Source organism: Oryctolagus cuniculus, chromosome 5 (genome assembly GCF_964237555.1).
Source record: "Oryctolagus cuniculus chromosome 5, mOryCun1.1, whole genome shotgun sequence".
Taxonomy (NCBI): Eukaryota; Metazoa; Chordata; class Mammalia; order Lagomorpha; family Leporidae; genus Oryctolagus; species Oryctolagus cuniculus.
Window position 1 is genome coordinate 34,751,897 of NC_091436.1, and position 19,400 is coordinate 34,771,296.

The 19,400-nt window shown below is 43.7% G+C and overlaps 1 long non-coding RNA gene and 1 pseudogene across 1 annotated transcript; both read right to left on the reverse strand.

Moving 5' to 3' along the window:
* Positions 1-5,508: 5,508 nt before the first annotated feature.
* LOC108177475 (uncharacterized) lies at positions 5,509-7,456 on the reverse strand. The gene is made up of 3 exons (XR_007922823.2): positions 7,260-7,456; positions 5,886-5,968; positions 5,509-5,742 (listed from the first exon to the last, which is right to left on the reverse strand). It is a non-coding gene; the product is annotated as an uncharacterized lncRNA (long non-coding RNA).
* Positions 7,457-16,913: 9,457 nt separating this feature from the next.
* On the reverse strand, positions 16,914-18,118 carry LOC127493242 (ribosomal protein uL24-like pseudogene; annotated as a pseudogene).
* Positions 18,119-19,400: the final 1,282 nt, after the last annotated feature.

A 19,400-nucleotide genomic window follows, 5' to 3' on the forward strand; every position in this document is an offset into this window, starting at 1 on the left:
AGGCTAACAGAGAGGAGGCTAGCAGAGGAGGCTAACACAGCCTGGAACAAAGGAGACGACAAGAGCCTGAGGAGTGCTGGGAGTGCTGGGTACGCGGCCACAGCAGCAGCAGGACCTCAGAATCGACTTCAGAGAAGCAGCACTTGATCATCCGAAGACCTTGCTGATCCAAGAGTATTTAAATAGCCTGTGTGGGCTGGTGCCGTGGCCTAGTGGAGTAAGCCTCCGCCTGTGGTGCCGGAATCCCATATGGGCAACAGCTTGTGTTCCAGCCACTCCTCTTCCAATCCAGCTCTCTGCTGTGGCCTGGGAAAACAATGGAAGATGGTCCAAATGTTTGGGCCCCTGCACAGAGGCGCAGAGGCTCCTGGCTTCGGATTGGCTCAGCTCCAGCTGTTGAGGACCTCTGGGGAGTGAACCAGTGGATGGAAGACCATTCTCTCTCTCTCTCTCTCTCTCTCTCTCTCTCTCTCTCTGCCTCTGCCTCTCTGTGACTATGACTTTCAAATAAATAAATAAATAAATAAATAAAATCTTTAAAAAGAGAAAATAGGCCGGCGCTGCAGCTCACTAGGCTAATCCTCTGCCTGCGGCGCCCGGCACCCCTGGTTCTAGTTCCGGTTGGGGCTCCAGATTCTGTCTCGGTTGTTCCTCTTCCAGTCCAGCTCTCTGCTGTGGCCCGGGAAGGCAGTGGAGGATGGCCCAAGTGCTTGGGCCTTGCACCCGCATGGAAGACCAGGAGGAAGCACCTGGCTCCTGGCTTCGGATCGGTGCAGCTCGCTGGCCATAGCGGCCATTTGGGGGGTGAATCACCAGAAGGAAGACCTTTCTCCCTGTCTCTCTCTCTCTCACTGTCTTACTCTGCCTGTCAAATAAATTTAAAATAAAATAGCTTGAGTGTTGGAGCAGGTATTTGGTGCAGAAGTTAAGATGGTTTTTGGAATACTCATATCCCAGTTCCAGCTTCCTGCTAACAAGTGCACTGAGAGGTGATGGCTGAACTGCTTGTATCCCTGCCACTCATGAGGGAGACCCTAACTGAGACTTGAACTTTTGGCTTTGGTCTGGCCCAATACTGGTGTTTGGGAAGTGGGGCAGCAGATGAAAAATTCTGTCTCTGTTATTCTCTCTTTCCAAACAAAATGAAAATAAAATAAATAAAAATCTAAAAGAGATGCACTAGCTTAGGCTTGAAAAAAATAACCTATGTGTCTAAATAAGGAGATGCTTTTCCAATGAATACACTGATGTGTCCTTTTGAAAACTCTCTTATCAATATTAATGCAAAAGCCAAAATTAACACCTCATAATGCAATTGAAAAATATAACAAAATATACCCTAAAATATTAAACTTTCAGTTGCAAACAATTTTAACTATATACATGCATAGGTTCTTATATAGAAAGAATTTGAAAATAGCAAGCTATTGAAGAAGAAAGTAGAAAAAAATCTTTTTTGTTACTGAATAAAATTTTGGAAAGAAATATAGAATTCTGACTGTGGCAGACTCCAAAGATGACCTGCAATGAACAAAGCCTCTGGAGTTCACTCCCTGTGTGGTCTCCCTGTCATGTCGAATCTTGGCGGCCCACTTGGTTTGACCCACAGAACGTGGCAGAAGTGAGCTTATGGAAATTCCAAAATGGCCTGGAAGTCAGCTTCAGCTTCTATCGTATCCTCTTTGAGTGCTGGCCCTTGGATCCTCATGACCATGCTTCGGGGAAAGTTCAGGAGCTGGGTGGAGAGGGTTTGAGAGAGAACAGAGGTCCCCAGCACCAGGGGCCAGTCATATGAATGAGAGAGTTTCAGTCCACGAAAACCGCACAGGGCTGGAGAGCATCTGATCACCACAGAAGGCTGAGAAATCACACAAGGGTTTGGTGTGGAGTGTTAGGCAGCAACAGCTAATTGAAATAATTTGCTGCTATCACAGACATAGTATATTACATACAGCTCCAAAACCTAGTGACTTCAAACAGAAAATTACTACATCTTAAATTATGTGCCTTGATTGTGTGGAGTTTTTATTGACCTTGCTTGTGGTTTCTCATATAATGGCAGTTAGATAACTGTGGGCCAAAATGCAGCCCCCGCCCCCCAAACCACACTCACATGAATGACTGTGGGTCCTGGCTGCTGGCTGGGAAATCCACTGGGGCGCTCAGTGAGGGGTCTTTGGTGTGCCCACAGGCCTTTGCTCGCAGCTGCGGGGCTCCCTCTCTACATAGTGGCTGGATTTGATTTCCAGCAAATGTTCATGAGGACAAGTGGAAATCCCAGTCCTCCTAAGGAACCTGCAAGTTCCAACAGAGAGAGAAAGGTAAGGGTGTGGGGTGGGGGTTGAACTTGCCCTTTTCTAAGGAGCCCACTTCTGAGATAAGGGCATCAGTCCATTCACCAGAGCAGGGCCCTCACGACGCAGTAGCTCCCACCTCTCAACGCTGCCACACTGGAGGTCGCCTTGCAGCACATGCACTGTGGAAGACACACAAACCTCAGCATAAACCTTCCGGCAGCCGTTACACTCCTGTGTTTCCCACGCAGACACGCACTCATTCTCTCACTTCGAAGTTGCTTCCCGTTAGGCTCCTCTACGGAGTATGAGGCTCCCAGCATCTACATCAGGGGTTCCTCAGCTGTATTCTCTCAGGTTTAGCTCCTCTGGGGAGATTTCTTGATCACAGACACCTGCGAACTAAACCACAGCACACTATGGCGAGAAAGGGACAGGATACTTGCAATAGACAACCTATTGGAACAGAGGGGTGGGGCGGGAAGCTCGTAGAGTCAGGGGTCCTAGCAAGCCGAAATTCAACAGGCACGTGTTGCCATTTCCTCCTGCTCTGGAGTGGGAGCATTTCTTGGCTGGGTCCCAGTTCCATTCCCCGGCAGTAGCTCTTCTTGACTTCCGTCTACCTTCCGACACAGCTACACATCTTTCCCTTGTTATAACTGGTGGCTGTGTTGTTGGCAGTTGAGTGGCTGGGTCTCTTGCCCTGCTTCTCCTTGCAGGTGGCTGGAGGTAAGAGGCCTCTTTTTATTTTGCTGTCTTTCCGCACTTACGGTCCAACCTTGCACTAAAGACTGTGGCTTCCAGTGTAGTGTAAAATCTATGGGTGTGAAATCCCAGCCCTCTGTCTTAGCCTGAGCCCTACCCACAAACCCATTTGCCATAGGTCCCTCTATTTGAGTCGAGAGTCAAGCTGCTATGTGATAGGTTCTTCTTTTATATAAGTGACTTTCTTTTTTTCTTTCTTTTTTTTTTTTTCAAAGATTTATTTACCAATTAGAAAGGCAGAGTTACAGAGAGGCAGAAGCAGAGAAAGAGGGAGGTCCTCCATCTGCTGGCCCACCCCCAAAATAGCTACAATGGCGGAAGGTGTTCAGATCCAAAGCCAGGAGCCAGGAGCTTCCTCCAGGTCTCTCACGCGGGTGCAGGTGCCCAAGGACTTGGGCCATCCTCTATTGCCTTCCCAGGCCACAGCAGAGAACTGGATCAGAAGTGAGGCATCTGGGACTCAAACTGGTGTCCATATGGGATGCCAGCACCCACCAGGCTACAGCACTGGCCTTGTGATAGATTCTTAAAAACGCCATTAATTAACTGAGGACTTCATCAATTCAGAAGATCCCGTGATTACACCCTTGATGCTGAGTTTTGCTTTTTATCTTGGCGATATGTTTTATATATTGTCTCTATGAATTTAATCCCCCCCGAGGCTCTTTCTTACTTCAAGAGTCTTTTGTTGTTTATAAACCCTGAGAATGAGTAACCATTTGTTTTCTACCACAGCAAGTCCCGAGATGGAAGATTTCTTCTGAATTCTTTTTGAAAACTGAGAAAATCCTCGCTTTATCCTGGGAAGCTGAAAGACATTAGCTGGAGCCGGCACTTGCAGACTCCTCAGTCGTCCCTTTATAATCCACATTATCGCAGAGGGCAGGGACGCTCACTGCTCCACCCACACATAACTTGCATCTCTTCCTTGCCTCCAGCAACAACTCCCTCCGTGCTCTTCAAGTTTGCCAATTTCTAAAGGTCTTGTAAGCTTCTACCTGATTGTTCATCCTAAAACCAATACCATACATTTTAGAATTTTGTTATGGCAAGGCTCAAGTTCTAGGCACTAATTTTGTTTTAGATACCTATTGCTGCATTAAAAAACGAGTCTTGCTATCTCAAAAACTTAGGGGCTAAATGCAACAATTCTATGTGGTGACTAGGATACACTGGGCAGTTCTTCTGGTAGTCTTACTTGGTATCCCTCATATCAGAGTGGCTGGGGTTGGAGTTTCCTGGAAGCTAAACTGGAGAATTCAAGATGGCTTTTTAGCCATATGTCCTTGAGCTCCTCCATATGCCCTCATGGAAGTTTTCCTGCTGTTGGCTTTAAAGATGGGAGGAACCATGTGGCAAGGAACTAAGAGTGGCCCCTAGGAGCTAAGCATGGCCCTGGCTGATAACCAGCAAGAGAACTGGGACCTCAGTCCTACTATTTATTGTGCTGGGTAAGGCACTGCTGGGGACACCCACATCTCAGTCTGGTTTTGCTCTTGCGTGCAGCTTCCTGCTAGTGTGGGTGATGGCTCAAGTCCCTGGATCCCTGTCACCAATGTGAGAAACCTGGACTGGGTTCCTGGCTCCTAGTTTCAGCTGGCCCAGCTCTGGCTATTGCAGGCATATGGGGACTGAACCAGCAGAAAGAAGATTCATTCTCTCTCTCTCTCTCTCTCTCTCTCTCCTTCCCACCCTCCCTCTCTCTCTCTCTCTCTCTCTCCTTCCCAACCTCCCTCCCTCTCTCTCTCTCTCCTTGAAATAAAGAAATAAATTTTTATTTAATAAATGAGCTGGGTCCCACACTGTGGCATAGTGGATAAAGCCACTGCCTGAGGTGCTGGCATCTCAAATGGATGATGGTTTGTGTCCCAGCTGCTCCACTTTTAATCCAATTCCACGCTAATATGCCTGGGAAAGAAGTGGAGGATGGCCCAAGTACTGCACCCATGTGGGAGACCTGGAAGGAGCTCCTAGCTCCTGGCTTCAGATCGGCACAACTCCGGCCATTGTGACCATTTGGGGAGTGAACTGGTGGATGAAAGACACCTCTCTTTCTCTTTCTCACTATCTCTCTCTCTTTTTTAAAAAGATTTATTTTATTTATTTGAAAGACAGAGTTACCGAGAGAGGTAGAGACAGAGAGGCCTTCCATCCGCTGGTTCACTCCCCAGATGGCTGCAATGGCCAGAGCTGCGCCAATTTGAAGCCAGGATCCAGGAGCTTCTTCCAGGTCTCCCACGTGGGTGCAAGGGCCCAAGGACTTAGGCCATCTTCTTTCTGCTTTCCCAGGCCATAGCAGAGAGCTGGATCGGAAGAGGAGTAGTCGAGACTAGAACCCGCGTCCATATGGGATGCCGGCACTTCAGGCCAGGGCATTAATCCACTGTGCCACAGCGCTGGCCCCAGCTCTCTTTTTCTCTCTCTGCCTTTAAAATAAATAAAATGAATCTTTAAAAAAGTTTTCTTTATTTATTTGAAAGTCAGAGTTACATAGAGAGAGAAGGAGAGGCAGAGAGAGAAACAGGTCTTCTATCCACTGATTCACTCCCCAGCTGGCCGCAACAGCTGGAGCTGTGCCGATCTGAAGCCAGGAGCCAGGAGCTTCTTCCGGGTCTCCCACACTGGTGCAGGGGCCCAAGGACTTGGGCCATCTTCTTCTGCTTCATTAGGCCATAGCAAAGAGCTGGATTGGAAGTGGAACAGCGGGACTCAAACCAGAGTCCATATGGGATGCCAGCACTGCAGGCAGCAGCTTTACCCACTATGCCACAGCACCACCCCCACCCTCCAAAAAAAAAAGTTTTTTTAAGTGAGCTGAATTCTTACCAAAGCTTGAGTGAGCCAGAAGAGGATCAGGAACTCCAATGAGAATGTACCCACTCCACATCTTGACTTCACCTTGTGAGAATCTGAGCAAAGAAACCAATCGCACAGTAGTCTCTAGGTATCTGAAGGATCCGTTCTGGAGCACCCCAACCCCCTTGCTATGGATACAAAAATCCCTGGATGCTCGGGCCTTTATATAATATGGGGTACTGTTTGCATATAATCTCTGCACATTCTCCCACATGTTTGAAATAAACCCTACCTTATTTTAATACCTAATCTGCTTGTACAATGTAATGCTATGTAAATATTTGTTATACTCTGTGGTTTAGAGAATAATGACAAAGAAGGATAGTCTGTATGTATTCATCACAGACACAATATTTTTTCGAATATTTTTGGCTTAGAGATTGTTAGATCCATGGATATAGAACCTTAAGGTATGGAGGGTCAACTGTACTGTGCCTGGATTTCCGAGCTACAGATCTGTGAGCTGATAAATGAGTGTTGTTTGAAATGACTAAGCTTGGGGTAACTTGTTATGCAGCAATAGAAGACTAATTCAATACTAGCTTCCATAAGACTTCAATTATGATCTCATGTATTTGAAATTAAACACACAAATACTGCAGAGCCTGTATAAGGGAAAATGTGGGCTCTTATTGAACATTGGCTATTATTGACTTAGACTGAACATAAGGTCTGGCACAAACATATCACACAAGAAACTTTTTGAGTGTGATAGAATCTTACTCATTTGGTAGAAAGTATAGCAAAATCAGCTAGCGTGACAGTAGAACGTTTACACAGAAATCCAAACATGAGCACATTTCAAGAAGTTTGTGGAAAAATGAAATAAAAATATGAGTTTATTTTGGGTAGCTAAACATGAGAATAGAATTGTGACCTTAACAATCATTGAGCTCTTACTGTTGGAGCAGAGTCAGACTCCATAATACGACGTGTATCATGCTACACATTTTCCATGAACCTTTTGAAGCCCTATGATATTAATAAGCATCAGTGAGAGGATAACACACAAAACCAAGTGATCAAAGTTATAGTTGATGTGGTGAATAAATGAATAAGTCAGAAACATTAGCTATTTTAGATAAAATCCCTGTTGCCAACAAGCTATATAACCCAGATGATCCTATCTGAACTTTTAGATTTCTAAAATGCGAAGATTTCTATCCTTGAACACTTGGGGAATTTTGTCCAGTAGATAGTAGCCCTGGTAGAATGATGTTTGGATATTCTCATAGTTGGTGCCAGTTTGATGATTCGCTAGGAGGTCTCACATGACTCAATAGCAGGGTACACGCGTAGATAAAGTTCCCTACCCCAGTGAAAACAACAAGAAAAAAGACGTACGTTGGTGGAATACAAGTAGGTCAGGAAGGGCTTCTGAGTCCTTCTTCATCTGAGGCACCGAGGGTGTGCTTTCTCTCCTGCAGTGACATTTGTGGAGTGGCTATGCCTCGGAGAGCTCACTGAAGTCGCAGGCTCTGAGTCTTTAATGGAGTGTTGACCACGTTATGTATGTGCTGCTACTCAGTCAGCCATGGTGACCGCAATGCAGAGCCTCCGCAACGAAAACAGGCACACCTTATCAGTCTTTGTATTTGTGCAAAGCACCTGACAAGCTGCTGTGGCATGGTCCACTGCTCCAGGTGCAAACAGCAAAATCATCAGTCACTAACGTGAAGACCATTCCAAGGGCCACATTCCCAGGGGTTGGCCAAAGGTCAGTCTTAGATCCAGGTTTCCTCAAAGGGGTACAAAGAGTAGCAACCAGGTCTGTGTTGACACTTTGTTTATCTGTCTGTGCATGTGTGAGGATCTATACATACATGAACTTCAAAGCACTCATGGAAAATGAAATTAGAGAATAAATTTATTTTTGGTTGAAAAAATTTGAAATCTATGCATAGTTTTTTCATAAAATACATTTTCCAGGAACTTTTTGGAAATCCTTCATATATATCAGAAAAGTGTTATTTATGTGAGTATAGACAACACTTTATATAAAATTATATATGACTATGTATAAACGCTATATATAAAATATATATAATGTAACATCTATTGAACATCTACATATATCACATTTTAAACAGTGCTGGATTAATGCAGAAAAGTTAAAAATTATTAATATTAGACTACAAAACGATTTAACAAAGATTATGTTTGAAAACTGTATCTAAAACACAATTGGAAAGCCAAAACAAAAACTCAAATACTGGTAGTAATTTCTTTTGGAAACTGTTAATGTGTGAACAAATTCTAAAATACAAATATACGCAAAAAATGTACTTTTGAAAAAATAAATTTATTAAATTCAGAATTAATAACAGTATTAATTTGAAACTACATTTTTAGAGATATAAGCATTTTGGTGATGTAAACATCTTCATGTTATAAGCAAAAGAAGGTAGGAAATAAAATACCATGTACATAATGCCTTTGATGATTTCAACAAAGACACTAAGAAAATCTTTGAAGAAAAACAATCATGGTTATGATGTATAATTTATAAGAAACACAGAAGAGCCCATGGATATTAATACTAAATTCTGTGTCTAGAGAACACTGGCATTTTATGAAGAGTTTCCTTAGCTTTAAAAAGTCACAGGATCAGTCTCATCCATGAGCCAAAACTAAATTCCAAATGAATTCCGTTTATATTGAATATAACAGCACTGTTTTTAAAAAGGTTACTACATATTTATAAAACCACAGCCATCACAAAGCTAGGTGACCAATGTGTCTGCAGAATATCTGTAACTGTGTTAGCATTTACAATTTAAATTGCCTGCGGACCATAATGAGAAATGTTAAATTTTATGGGCAGAAATGTGTACCTTCAAAAAGTCTATTACAAGTGCCACTGTATTAAAGCAAAATTTTGAAAGATACTTTCCTGGATGCATTCCAAAAACAGGAAATATGTAACTTTGCCAAAACTGGTCAGCAATAGAGAATGTGACTCCTCAAAGTTAAAACATATCAAAACTGACATAATGTCTGCACTATCACAAGAATGTCCAATCAAGTAACCATTTCTTCAAGAAAAAGGTATAAGAGCAAGTAAACAATGAAGTCATCAACATGAATTTGTTTCTATAAAAGAAATATGTATAACAACATTATAACAAATTGCCATAGTCTAATACCTTGAATGCTTATTATTGTAATTAAAATTTAGACTTTCATGTTGACTTAATTTATATAAAACACAGAATGTCCATGTTTGTGCAGTTATTGTCATCCCTTCCTCCACTCTCCCACTTCCAATTCCAGGGCCATGCCATTGGCATCTCCAGCCTAATTTTTTGATGGGACTAATTTCCAAACATAGTGTGATTTTCTTCAGGAAAATTCACCAAAAAAATAAAGATACTTTAATAGTTCTGTGCTTATTGAAAGCAAGAAGGGTAATACAGAAGAACAAATCGGAACCGTCGTTTTTCCAATTTAGTAGGGGTGGAAAAATACCCTTCCTTCTTTCTTGTCATATGTAAAAAACCCTGCAGATTATCCTGCAACAAAAACTTCATGGAAAATGGAATTAAAAGGTAAGTGTACATTGGTGCAAAAAATATTGAAATCCATACACAAGTTTTTTAATAATATGCATTTCTGTAGACTTTTCAAGGTTCCCTGTACTCATGGATTTAAAATTGGTTTGCCCCCAAATAAACTTATCTTTAATCTCATTTTTCATGAACACTTTAAATTCCCTTCATATGTATAAAGCATAAATACACTAGAATAAATTACTTAACATTTTAAAATTTTATTTATTTATTTTCATTTTTATTTGAAAGGCAGAGAGGGAGAAAGATCCTCCATCTGTGGTTCACTGCCCAAATGCTTGAAACGACCAGCACTGGCCAGACCAAAGCCAGGATCCAGGAACTCAATCCAGTTCTCCCATGTGGGTAACTGAGACCCAAGTACTTGAGTCATCAGCTGCTGCTTCCCAGGGTGCATGTTAACAAGAATGCTGGAACTGGAAGCAAAGCCAAGACTCAAACCAGGCACTCTGATATGAGGTGTATACATCCCTAGCGGGGTCTTTTATCAGGAATACACATTTTTATTTATTTATTTTTTTTTTTTTTTGACAGGCAGAGTGGACAGTGAGAGAGAGAGACAGAGAGAAAGGTCTTCCTTTGCCGTTGGTTCACCCTCCAATGGCCGCCACAGCTGGCGCGCTGTGGCCGGCGCACTGCTCTGATCCAAAGGCAGGAGCCAGGTGCTTTTCCTGGTCTCCCATGGGGTGCAGGGCCCAAGGACTTGGGCCATCCTCCACTGCACTCCTGGGCCACAGCAGAGGGCTGGCCTGGAAGAGGGGCAACCGGGGCAGAATCCGGCGCCCCGACCGGGACTAGAACCCGGTGTGCCGGCGCTGCTAGGTGGAGGATTAGCCTAGTGAACCGAGGCGCCGGCTAGGAATACACATTTAAGTGGCAGGAAAGATGCCACTTGGGATGCTGCCAATCCTAAGTGGGAGTGCCTAGATTCAAGTCCCAGCTCTGTTCCTGACTCCAGCTTCCTGCTGGTAGGCAACCTGGGAGGGTGGAGGGAGGTGGGGTGGTAGCAGGGGATGGTGCAATTTCTTGAGTCTCTGCCGCCCACATGGATCCAGATTGAGTTCCTGGCTCCTGGCTTTGGCCTGGCTCAGCCCCAGCTGTTGAAGAAAATGCACTCCAGAGGGAGGCAGCATTTGAAATACTCTAATCAGGTGACCTCACTCCAGAGGCTACTGTTACAGGCTTCAGTGATTTCCATCTGCACTGTAAGGATTGTTTATCAGAATGAGAGCTCTGAAATTAAATTTTTATTGTTTAAAGAGCTGGCTTTCAAGTGGGGGCATTTGCTTAGAAGTATTACACAGGGGCCGGCGCTGCAGCTCACTAGGCTAATCCTCCGCCTGCGGTGCTGGCACCATGGGTTCTAGTCCCGGTTGGGACACCAGATTCTGTCCCGGTTGCTCCTCTTCCAGTCTAGCTCTCTGCTGTGGCCCGGGAGTGCAGTGAGGATGGCCCAAGTGCTTGGGCCCTGCACCCGCATGGGAGACCAGGAGGAGGCACCTGGCTCCTGGCTTTGGATCAGCGCAGTGCGCCGGCCGTAGCGACCATTGTGGGATGAACCAACGGAAAAAGAAAGACCTTTCTCTCTGTCTCTCTCTCTCACTGTCCATTCTGCCTGTCAAATAAAAAAAAGAAAAAAGAAAGAAAAAATAAATAAAAATTTTAAAAAAAGAAGTATTACACAGGAAGAGGTTGCCTTTGCCTGAACTGGGATATAAGAATCTGATGAGCACAGCTGTCCATGCCTTTCAGAATTCTTGTACCAGGGCTTCAAGTAAGACTTGTGCATGCCACTTCATAAGATCACCTGCTCTCTCTAGATTAGCTAAATTGGACTGCTAGAATAACATCACATCCAGGGAAATTCTCATGCGTGGCAGTCACTGAGCTAATTATGCGGCTGTTACTGTGCTAGCTTGCTAAATGCTGTTTGTTTGTATAGCATAATTCAACTCAGATTTGTGTGTAAGGCTGTGTGGGAGCATCTCTAACTTTCTCCTCCCTTTAGTCCCTGGAGGCTACTGACATGTCCACAAAATAACCTATCTCAAATGGCTGGACTGGCGTCAGCCAGTGTCAATCAAAGGAAGAGGCTTGTTTTGGAAGTATAGGTGCAGAATGATTGAGGAAACTTATGCTGTTTATCGATTAAAGCAATACATTTATTTATTTATTTATTTATTTTTATTTATTTTTTTACAGGCAGAGTGGACAGTGAGAGAGAGAGAGAGAAAGGTCTTCCTTTACTGTTGGTTCACCCTCCAATGGCCACTGCGGCCCATGCTGCACTGATCCAAAGCCAGGAACCAGGTGCTTCCTCCTGGTCTCCCATGAGGTGCAGGGCCCAAGCACTTGGGCCATCCTCCACTGCACTCCCGGGCCACAGCAGAGAGCTAGACTGGAAGAGGGGCAACTGGGACAGAATCCGGTGCCCCGACTGGGACTAGAACCAGGGGTGCCAGCGCCGCAGGCGGAGGGTTAGCCTATTGAGCTGCGGTGCCGGCCCAATACATTTCTTAATTTATGAAAATGAATAGAGAGCCAAAGTCAGCAGGCAGTCGAAGAAAACACATGGGATTCCTTTAGCATTGCTGTGAAGATTAAATCAGATCATGTGTGTTAAATGCTTAGTCATTGGCTAAGTGCTCTGGAAGTAGCGATTATCACTTTAATAAATACAAGGCCTGAGAGAAAGTCAATAGAGACCCTACAGTTTCATTTATTCAATGATCCTCATGCAAGCAAGTTTGATACATTTTTAAAAATTCTCCCTATATATGGGGCCGGCGCCGTGGCGCAGTAGGTTAATCCTCCGCCTGCAGCACTGGCATCCCATATGGTTGCTGGTTCTAGTCCCAGCTGCTCCTCTTCCAATCCAGCTCTCTGCTATGGCCTGGGAAAGCAGTAGAAGATGGCCTGAGTCATTGGGCCCCTGAACCCAAATGGGAGACCCAGAAGAAGTTCCTGGCTCCTGGCTTTGGATTGGCACAGCTCTGGCCATTGCAGCCATTTGGGGAGTGAACCAATGGAAGGAAGACATCTCTCTCTCTCTCTCTCTCTCTCTCTCTCTCTCCCTCTCCCTCTCCCCCTGCCTCTCCCTCTCACTGTCTGTAACTCTACCTCTCAAATAAATAAATAAAATCTTTAAAAAAATAGATTAAAAAAAATTCTTCCGATATGGTGGACAGTCTTCGGGGGCTGAGGAAGTGTAGCAGTGAACGACCAAAGATCACCCTGCCTTGACGAAATGTACGTCTTGGAGCAGAGACACAGCACCAACCAGTAAATACACAATACCAGGAAATTAATACACTGGAAATTAATGCAGAGCTGCTTCAGGGGTACAGAATAATGGGACAGGATGAGCAAGGGGATGGCATTTTAGCGTGTTCCTGGCAGCTCTTGCTATGGAAGCAACATCTGATCAGAGACCTGAATGAGGGGAGGGAGCAAGCCATTGCCAATGTGAGGAAGAGAATCAGGAGGGTCAAACAGCATGTGCGAGGGTGGACTGTTCAGGAAGGGTTTTAAGGCGGACGAGGCTGAGCACTATGTAGAAGAGATAGTTCCCGGTGGGCCAGACCTGGTCAGATCTGCAGATTGCATCCTTTTTGTTGTTGTTTTTGACAGGCAGAGTAGACAGTGAGAGAGAGGGGCAGAGAGAAAGGTCTTCCTTTTTTCCGTTGGTTCACCCTCCAATGGCCGCCGCAGCCGGCATGCTGTGGCTTGCGCACGGCGCTGATCCAAAGTCAAGAGCCAGGTGCTTCTCCTGGTTCCCGTAGGGATGCAGGGCCCAAGCACTTGGGCCATCCTCCACTGCACTCCCGGGCCACAGCAGAGAGCTGGACTGGAAGAGGAGCAACTGGGACAGAATCTGGCGCTCCGACCGGGACTACAGCCCGGGATGCTGGCGCCACGGCAAGGCGGAGGATTAGCCTAGTGAGCCGCGGCGCCGGCCCAGACTGCATCCTAAATGTGATGTGAAGACAGTGAGAACAGAGAAGGGCTGCACTCTAGTTTACCTTTTTAAAGAACTAATTATATGGCAGTTCAGTAGACCAGAGAGAGAAGATGGTAGATTGGCCTAGAGTATTAGCAGTAGGGAAAGTTAGAAGGGTCAGATTAAGAGGGTGGGCTTTTGCACAGCTCTTGGGATGCCCACATGGAGCTCCAGCTCCTCTGCTCCTGATCTATCTTCCTGCTAAATGCTCACCGTAGGAGGGAGCAGGTGATGGCATCCCTGCCACTCACCTGGGACACTCAGATTGAGTTCCAGACTCCAGGCTTTGGCCTGGTCCCGCCCTGGCTATTATACACATATAGGGAGTGGACCAGCAATGAAAAATAAGTCAGTCTCTCTCTTGCTCTCTCACTCTAATTAAAATAAATGAACTTTTTTCTCAAGGGTTGTATTTTGAAGGTAGAGCTAACAGTTGTATGTAGACTAAATTTGAGAAATGAGGCAGAAAGAAAAATTAAAAATGTCCCATAGGTTTTGACCCTGAGAAATCAAAGTCTATGTCATTTATTAAGGACTACCGTTAATGAAATGGGAAGTCTGCTCAAATTTGATAGGAAAATAATAGGGGGGAGGAAAATGTTGGGGGTAAACAATGGGGTGTTTGATAATCCAGAGAGCAGTTTTTGTGTTGCAGGAGGTCACTGCAATTAGTATTGAACTGATACAAGAAAAGCAACCCCTGAGATTCAGTACGAGCAGTTCAGAAAAGAAGACAATGCAGAAGTGAAATGACCAGAGAAGCCAACAGGACGAAAGCAGAGACCTCTGGCAACGATATCACCAAGTCCCTGGTGAGGAGACTTGAATTGGTGAGGTGATTTGAACTGTGCTGTGTGTACACTGTGATTTATAGAATGTGCGTGTGACTGGAGCACAGATATTAAGGTGGATGCATGCCCTCCTCCTCTTGACCTTCCAAAGACCTCCAGGGAGCCTGCTCCATCCTTGGACCTTTTTGGTATTGATCAGGGTATTCAATGAGGAGAAGATCTGGCAGGAGCTGAGAAGAGAGAGGCAAGTTAACACTGGAAAGGGCATGACCCTGCAGAATATACTGTGCAGTGAAGCAAGTGGGGCAAGTGGCCGATGGGAGATTAGCCTAGGGTGAGAATGTCACATGACTTCTGGATGAGAAACTACATGGGAAGCCGGGCTCTGGTCTTCTGTAAGAACATGCATGTTCTAGAAGCCACTCACAGTAATTACATGCTGACTTTCCAAAAGCATTACTCATTTTTATTTGCTTGTGGCTTTTTTTTTTGAATTTTGTCACCATAATAGAGCTTTTAGAAAAATGTGAAATTTTAAAGTGAAAATATTGCTTTTAAAAAGAAGTAGCAACCCACAATGGCCTTCATTTAGATATATTTTAAGACCTTGAGTAATTTAAAGAGGTGGAATTAAAAACTTCCATAAAGTTTCAGACTTTCAATTATTTGTGCTATTATAAGGTTATCAAAACAAACAAGCAAACAAACTGGACATATCTTAGAAATCAGAAGTTCTCCTAGAAAAGAATGCAGAAGATTTTTTTCAAGTTTCTTTAAGAATAAAATAATAATAATAGGTAATGTTTACCAAGTATACCTCGTGTTCAGGCATTGTTCTATTTGTGCCCATTTTTTTTAACAATTCTTTTTTTTTTTTCCCCTGTGCAGGTTGTGTTATTTATTCTCAAGGAAAAAGAGCCATAGAGAGATTTTCAGAGGAGCAAATTCAAGACTCACATATATGATAATCCGACATCTCCGGAAACCTGTTGCATCCATTTTAATGATGAGAAGCAAAGCCGAGGTAGGAAATAGCACAGCTGTGAAATCAGTGTTCTTAGTCACTATGTCAAATTATGAAATTCTTTCGGGAGGCAGAAGAAAGACCCCATCCCATGCCAATTTGAACAAAAGTCATGAAACCAAAACAAAGTGAAAACAAAGCCTTCATTGCTCATCCATGAAGTTTAATTTTCGAAGACATTGTAGTGAGCTTGACCAACAGATGGCAATGTTGACTCAGAAAAACCTTGCCAGTGCGATGCAGCCAATCCTTGTAGAAAATTCTGGCATAACTAGTGATGATTGTTCATGGCTTTTTGAATGAGGAATTCCGCTTTTGTTGACATAATGACACGATTACTTTACTATTTTTTATGGCTGCTCTTTAACTTTCGAATGTTAAAGTTAGACTTGCTGTGAAGGAAATTTCCAAAAGCTTTAGAGTCCCCAGATTTTTGAAAAACTGCTTGTTTGGCTTCCCTTCCTCCTCCTCCTCCTCCTCCTTCTTCATCTTCTCCTCCTCCTCCTTCATCATCTCTCTTTCTCCTCCTCTTCTTATTCTTCTCTTCTTCCTCTTCCTCTTCCCCTTCTATTTCTCCCTCTCCTCCTCCTCCTTTTTTTTTTTTTTTTTTTTTTTTTGGAGAGGTTGAGAGAATATAAGAAAGTGAGCTCCCATTTGTTGGTTCACTCCCTAAATGTGCACAATGGCTAAGAAGGGGCCAGGCTGAAGCCAGGAGCTGGGAAATCAATCCAGTTTTCCCAGGTGGGTGGCAAGAACCCAATCACATGAGCTGTTACCACTGCGTCCCAGAGTCTGCATAGGCGGGAGACTGGAGCTGGAGCCAGGAACTGAACCCAGGCCCTCTGATGTGAGATGCAGGCATCTTAGTCACTAGACCAAATTCTGGCCTGTTTAAACTCATTATATCAGAGACAAGTTATGAATGAAAATGGAAATTAATTATGTTTGCATATTACTTCAAAAGCATAATTTTTAATTTTATTTACTTGAAAAGTTAAGCAAAACACATTTTTCCCCAGGACTGCAAAACTACAAGATCAAAGTATTTAAAAACTAAATATAATTAAAATTTCTAAATCCCTTTATTATGATAGTGCAAATTCACTGAACTCATAGAAACACTTAAAAATAAAATAAGGTCATTTAATAGAAAAATACTTCAAATCATTTGTCTTATGTATGTAAATACAGCTTATAAATATTTATGTGCCTGATTTTCCCAAGGTACTTGATTTTATTACTCTGTTTTCCTCCAACAGTGATGAAAATCACTTTTGTCATGAACAGTTGTTAACATTGCCATAAATGCTAAATATTTCAGGGAGTTGCTGCACCAAAATTAAAGGAAATTTCTCTAAGCAGCTTTTTTTTGAGGCTAAAATAGCAATTTATATGGAATTACCTGTGGGGTTCAATTACTAATTTATTTGGAATTACATGTTGCTAATGCTTGTCACAATTTTTTAATCATGAACAAGTTTAGACAGAGAATATTGCCTTTGATGTAGCAAGAATTTCTTCTTCTCTGCTGGAACTTATTTAGAGATGAATCATTCTGAGGTTTTCATAACTTGTTTGGAAATTTGTTTATCATCTACCAAGTGGTAAGCTTGTAGAGTTACATCAATTCTTTTTTTTTTTTTAGGAAACTTTTCCAATTTTTATTCATAAAATTATTAACCACAATAGAAAAAGTAGATTCACAGAGCCACAGGCTGAAAGCAAAATAGAAGAGAAATGCAACATCCCAGGGCCAACCTGAAGTACCAAAGAGACACCCACCAGGCTGGACATGTGCAGTTCAGCTGTGGCTTCTCAGAAGGTCGTGTTCATGGCCTGCATCTTACCAATGAGTTCTTCCTTCCATTTGCCCTCCTCTTTTCCAGCCTGTCGAGACTTGGCTTTGTGGTCAAGAATTTTTGTTCAGTCCTTGTGCAGTTTGAGCCTGGTAACGACCACCTTGCTCTGGTGAATGCCGGCGTGGACAGCTGATCCACCCACACAGCGTGGATGAAATTCGTCCGTCTGTACAGCTGGGCTACCTTGCTGACCGCCGGCCCTCGTCGTCCCAGCAGATGGGCATGGAGCTGCCGTTGAACTTCTTCCGCAGCGCCTTTGACAGAAAAGAGGACGTGATCTGCCTGCGCATGAGCCAGGGCGTTTGCGGGTTTTGCTGCGGTCTGAGATCACAAAGGGATTGAACTTCACTGTGACAGTCTGCTTGGCGCGACAGGTTCAGCAATTTCTAACACAGGGTATTAAAGCCTAGTGATCTGTCTTCAAGAGTGGATGGCAGAGAACTTAGCTCTAGGTGTAACCCAGTTTATTCGATTCACTGATTCTGTCATCTAATAAATGTACACCAAGCACAGGGACACTAGGGCTACTGGGTTGAAAAAAACTCTTAATACCCTATCATCAAGGAACTTGTACTCCAAGTGGCTTATGATCAAACTCATATTTAAATTAACTGTAAGACATATTTGCTGTTACAGTGACAAGCTATCTGCTTGCAGCAATACTCTTATTTCATTTCCACCATAAATTTGCAAGGTTTGTAATAATTTATTTCAAGTGAATACTGGCTTGGTTTAGTATCATAGCAACAGGATATTTTGACCTTGGAAAGGGCGTGAAACTCCTTTCTGGGTTTCCAAGAAATGCCATTTGGATAATTAGGGATTGTCCATGGCTTAGACCCAGATGACTTCATCCATCAAAGAAAATTAATTAAATAACTACTGTACTATGTGCTGTAAATCAGTTAAGAAATGTGGAATTGACCCCTTCCCATAAGGAACAGATACTTCAGTGGTCATAGTGTAGTCATTTTTATTCTCCAATTTGAAATGGCATCTAAGGGACAGGCACTTTGCTCTGCAGTCAAGATAATGTGAAGACACTTGTATCCCACTCAGGAGTACCTGGGTTCCAAAACCTGGTTCTGGCTCCTGACTTCAGCTTCCTGCAGAGACAGACCTTGGGAGGCAGCTGTGATGCCTCAAGTAACTGGCTCTCTGACATCCATGTGGGAGGCCTGGATTGAGTTCCTGGCTCTCAGTGTCAGCCCTGGCCTAGCCCTGGCTGTTGCAGCCATTTGCAGAAGGAACCAAACATATGGGAGCTCTCACAATCTCTCTCTCTCTCTCTCTCTCTCTCTCTGTATCTGTCTCTCAAATTAATTAATTAGTTTAATTAAAAGATCTTGTGAGGCGCCTCTGACTTATATTTTTTCCCTAATTCTTATTAAAATTCTTAGGAAAAGAAATATATGAGGGCTTGCAACACTGAAATTAAGACTCTCTACATTCCAGATCCTAAGAGAATTTTTCTTTAGCTAGCAGCAATCACCTGGGTTGAAAGCTTGACCTGCCCTGTGACAAAGGGCACTAAACAACCCTCACACCTCCCAAACCATCTCCTTGGCTCAGAAAGTCAAAACCCGAATGGAAAAGCAGCCAAGCAAAAACAAAAAGGCCAGATATCTCCTTCCCTCTCCACTGTGATTGCTGCCTTTTTAGATTGACAAATTGCTATTCCCATATCTATTGTGCCTTTTAGTACCTTTCCTCTTATATCCACTTAGGAACTGCAACTCCCAGAAGGTAAGTGAACAAGAGGGAATATATTGGATCTGGGGCTACGTGATACCCATAAGTAAAGTGCTCTGGACACGGAGGGCTAACTGCAGAGGGAACTGCTTTTCATATTCCTCTCCATTTAGTGGCAGAGAGCCAGCAGGAGCGCTGGAATAACATCCAGTGGGGAGCAGGTGTTGTGGCTCAGGGATTACAACACTGCTTAGGATGCTTGCGTTACATTTAGGAGAACGCTTGGGATCAAGTCCTGCCTCCCCGTCCGATCCAGCTTCCTGCTAATGTATACCCTAGGAAGTGGCAAATGAAGGCTCAAGTACGTGGGGACCTGCCACCCATGTGGGAGACCCAGATAATGTTCCTGGTTCCTGGCTTTGGCCGGACTCCGCCCTCACTGTTGTAGGCATTCTGGGAGTTAGCCAACAGATTGGCAATCGCTGTCTCTCTATGTATCTATTTATACATCTCTATCTCTGTTGCTCTGCCTTTCAAATAAATAAAAAAT